The following is a 3882-nucleotide window of genomic DNA, read 5'->3' as shown; positions in this document are numbered from 1 at the left end:
TGAATATAGAAGAAGAAAGAAGGTGGAAGCAGCAAACAAGAACAAAACCAAAACAACACAAGGAAATGACACTCAGGTAACTACTCTACCAATTAATTCTCAGCGTGTTAAGAATAATATTTCTCCTAGTATTTTAGGTACCAAATAACAACCATCAAGCACTCATCAGGATCAACAAAAAATTCAAGAAGACCAATGGTAGACACAAAAGAAAACGAACTTTAGAGGCTATCCTCAAAACAATTAGAGGAATCACCAAAACAACCAACAACATCAGGTTTATAAACTAGTACCACATCAGAATCAGTCAAGTCAGGAACAACAAAAATGTATTGACTCAGTGCTCCCCACCCCTCAACCGATGGTAGTGTTGCAGTCCCCACCCCCAGTGTTGCCCCCTAAAGTTTATCAGGACAATCAAAGCAAGGATGCCAACAATAAGGAAGGTATGGACTCAATGCTCCCCACCCATCAACCTCATGGTAGTGTTGATGTCCCCATTCCCAGTATTGCCCTAAAGTATTTCATAACAAGTAAAGCAAGGATGCCAACAATAAGAAAAGTGTTGACTCAATGCTCCATCAACCCCACCCCATTAATAATTGTGTTGTTTTATCTGGATATGAGTCTGGAGGTGTGAAATGGGGTATGCAGGAGAAAATCACTACTTTACAGGAAGGGGAACCAAAAGGGAGTGGTAGTTCTAATATGGATGACCCCATGATTGACCTTAGAGCTCCTGCTACCACATCTCATCAAGCTCCTATGATACAAGGTAACATCAACAACAAGATCAACATGACTACTTAGAATGACACTCAAAATTTGAGTCCAATTTTGATGGAAGATATAGACCACGATGCTGAAGATTCTCTAAGATTATGAGTCGATAGAGGGTCTGAATTGGGTCACAATGATTATGAGGGTGAGGTGAACTCAGGCAGGGTTGAGGTTAATGTTCCAGTTCAATAAGAAAAAGGGAATCCTGTTTATAAAGAAGCTGATTCAAGGGGTAATTTTCAGGCAACAACTCAGACCTTGAGTCAGGTGCAACAGCCACAAAATATTACGTAGGAAGGTAAAAAAAAGAAGAGAACTTTAGTGTTGTCTTATATCAGTATGAATTGGTGGGTGAAGGGACTCATATAGAAACACTATTGAAAGGTAAGATCTAAATAATAAAGCTTTAGGGCAGATGCGTCAGAAGAAAAGAGAACCAAATAGAAGATGGGAAAAATTAGCTCTTGAGTAAGGAAAAACAACAACATTTAGCCCAGAAAAAAGGAAGAAGACCAGCTACTTCAAAGGAAAAATGCACCATCAACAAAATCCTTGAGACTACCGATAATGCCCATAATACTCTAAAAGAGTGCAAAGTGGTTCACTATGAAGATAAATTGGAAAAAGATATTCTACCTATGAATGATCAAGAAGAAGCTTAACTAGGGTCTAGGCACTAGGGGGTTTGGGCACTATGTTTTAGGGCTTATAATTTAGGTTTTACAGTTTAGGTCCTAATGTTAAGGGTTTAGGTTTAGGATCTAAGGTTTAGGGTTTAGAGTTTATGATTTAGGACCTAAGATTTAGAGTTTAGGATTTAGGGCTTTGATTTTAGGGTCTAGGTCCTAAGTTTTAGAGTTTAGTGTTTAGGGTTTAGGCCATAAGGTTTAGGGATTAGGGTAAAAGGTTTGGCCCAACAATTTGGGTTTAGGGTTTATGCCTTAAGGTAAAAGGTTTAGGGTTTGTACCCAAAGGTTTAGGGTTTGCAGTTTAGGACCTAAGGTTGGGCATACATGGATGATGAGGAGGGGGTTCCATGCCTTGCATGGTAACATATGCACCTTGAAGGAGCTCCCAGTTAAGCAACACTATGCTTGGATAATAGCTTGGAGCGTGGGAATCCTAACGAAGCAAGGAAAGGTAGGTGGAGGTGCTGCCCCACTCAGCGAGCTGTCAGCCACTTCGACGCCTTGCCAAAGCCCTTTTGCAAGGGGTTCCATGGTCGCTAATTGATCCAATGAGCTGCAAGAGAAGTCTGCCCATTCGGCGAGCATAGAGGACATTCGGTGCATCACCTATTGACCCCCAGACCGCCGAAAGTTACAGCAGTCCATCCAAGGAAAATCCCAGGATCAGGGTTCTCACCGAACCCATTGGGCGGACCACCGATCCATTAGGCAAGCCCGACTTGGCTTGCCCATTGGTCCATTTTGGGTCACTTTTGGACCCATCTATGTATTAATGCCTAAAACTATAAATAGGTGTCTTAGGGTTCATTTTAGGTAGACTAATTTTAATATTGTAGTTATAAACGTGAAACTCCTTGTGTGAGTGTTGAAAGCTTGGTTTAAGCTTTTGTTAGAAACGTTGGTTGTTTGGCATATCGATGTCATTGAGGTCATCGTAAGAGTTAGGTGCTTCTTGTTGGATTAACGAAGTGATGTCTTTGGGTTTAACATACCCATAGGTTGCTCTTTGTTTCCTCTTTTTGTGTCTATCTATTTATCCAGATTAGGTGCTTGTTAGGATCGAAATTGGATGTTATTGGATTTAATACATCCTTTAGTTGCAAATTGTTTCTTATCTTGTTTCTCTTCTTCTATCTTTCTTTTGTTTCCACTGTTATTGTGATTCTTCTTATGAGAATTACATCATTTGGTATCAGAACCGAGCTTAGTATCGTTCCTACAATTCTAGTCTTGGGTTTGTTGCAACAAAAAAAAAAACCTGTTCAAAACATTTTTTTGCAAAATTTTGAAATGGGTTTTGATGATTTGTGTCTTGTTTGAAGTTTCCAAGGTTGGATTAGTGTTCCCTAACCTAATTGAGTCTAGGGCTGAGATTTTAAAGGGTTTGGTTCACTAAAGGAGAGGCAGGTTTTGGAAACCAACTCTTCTCTCTACCCTCTCTCTCTGTAAAGCTTTTGTAAGTTTTGTATTGCAAGTTTGCCGGACTTTGGCCGGAGAATAAAAGTATTCCTGTTTGTTCCTAAAGGTATTTCTTCTTCATACACCTCTACTATTTCTCCTATTTAAGCTGAATGATCGGCTAAAGGCGTATATCTATGCCGGATAACTAACTTCAATTTTATATCTATCATGAAAGATCTAGACTTTATCTAAATATGCATAAATCTATATAATTTCTTGACTTGGTTCCAAAATGGTGGTACAGTCAAATTCAATACAACAAGTTAATGGCCTTGTCTTAGTGACTTCGTCTACCCAGCCGTGGTCTTAGCCCGCAAATGAGTTAAAAGGGTGCCTCATACCCGGTTAGAACTGCTAGATACATGGGCTCATTAACAATACGTTTTGAATTTAGACAGACCCCTTGTTTGGGTAAAAGGATCTAATCCTTCCATACAGTCATAAAATTTTATAAATTTATATATATTTCTTTTCGAAATTATCTTTCGGATGTTAACAAGCTAGATCTAACATGACCGTGCGGACTACCGCCCGTCTTCAGAGATCCTGTTAGTTGGTATCAGAGCCAGAACTTTCATGGTAAATATTAATAGATGTGAAGTATTTCGGCATAGATATATTTCTCTCTTTTGATCATGGATCTAGGAGATACTAATACTAAAAGTACTCGTTTAGAAGAGGTAGATATACCTCAAAATCTTGATTTGTTAAACAAATGAACTATTCCGAAAGTTAATATTAAAACTATTTATGATTATGGTTGGTTTGATAAAATCTCAAACAAACAGCTGATTAAAACAACAGAGCAATCTTTAGCTTTAAATTCATCTGAACAAACCATTCGTTTGTTAAATAAACGTGATATTGAATATTATAGATCTCAATATAAATTTTTGCATATTGGCATGGTTCAGATTGCTTTTAAGCCTTTAACTCTTAAAGGGTTACCTGA

This window comes from Solanum tuberosum, unplaced genomic scaffold, assembly GCF_000226075.1.
Source record: "Solanum tuberosum cultivar DM 1-3 516 R44 unplaced genomic scaffold, SolTub_3.0 scf00539, whole genome shotgun sequence".
Lineage (NCBI taxonomy): Eukaryota > Viridiplantae > Streptophyta > Magnoliopsida > Solanales > Solanaceae > Solanum > Solanum tuberosum.
This window is presented reverse-complemented; position numbering follows the sequence as displayed.